Raw genomic sequence first — 941 nt, 5'->3', positions numbered from 1 at the left:
GTCCCGTTCCCCGGGGTAGACCTGGTGTCCCGGGCCCCGGGGTAGACCTGGTGTCCCGTTCCCCGGGGTAGACCTGGTGTCAGAGGGCCCCGGGGTAGACCTGTTGTCCCAGGGCCCGGGGTAGACCTGGTGTCCCGTTCCCCGGGGTAGACCTGGTGTCCGAGGGCCCTGGGTAGACCTGGTGTCCCAGGGCCCGGGGTAGACCTGGTGTCCCGTTCCCCGGGGTAGACCTGGTGTCCGAGGGCCCTGGGTAGACCTGGTGTCGCGGGCCCCGGGGTAGACCTGCCCCCGGGACACCAGGTCTACCCCGGGCTCTAGGACAACAGGTCTACCCCGCTTCTGGCCGGAGACACCAGGTCTACCCCGTCTTGTGCCGCAGACACCAGGTCTACCCCGTCTCGGGCCGGGGACACCAGGTCTACCCCGTCTCTGGCCGCGGACACCAGGTCTACCCCGGGGCCCGCGACACCTGGTCTACCCAGTGCTCTAGGACAACAGGTCTACCCCGGGGCCCGCGACACCAGGTCTACCCAGGGCCCTCGGACACCAGGTCTACCCCGGGGAACGGGACACCAGGTCTACCCCGGGCCCTGGGACACCAGGTCTACCCCGGCGCCCGGGACACCAGGTCTACCCCGGAGCCCGGGACACCAGGTCTACCCCGGCCCCCGGGACACCAGGTCTACCCCGGAGCCCGGGACACCAGGTCTACCCCGGCGCCCGGGACACCAGGTCTTCCCCGTCTTGTGCCGAAGACACCAGGTCTACCCCGGAGCCCGGGACACCAGGTCTACCCCGGCGCCCGGGACACCAGGTCTACCCCGGAGCCCCGGACACCAGGTCTACCCCGGCCCCCGGGACACCAGGTCTACCCCGGAGCCCGGGACACCAGGTCTACCCCGGCGCCCGGGACACCAGGTCTACCCCGGAGCCCCGGACAC

This window comes from Zonotrichia albicollis, unplaced genomic scaffold (genome assembly GCF_047830755.1).
Source record: "Zonotrichia albicollis isolate bZonAlb1 unplaced genomic scaffold, bZonAlb1.hap1 Scaffold_122, whole genome shotgun sequence".
NCBI lineage: Eukaryota > Metazoa > Chordata > Aves > Passeriformes > Passerellidae > Zonotrichia > Zonotrichia albicollis.
This window is presented reverse-complemented; position numbering follows the sequence as displayed.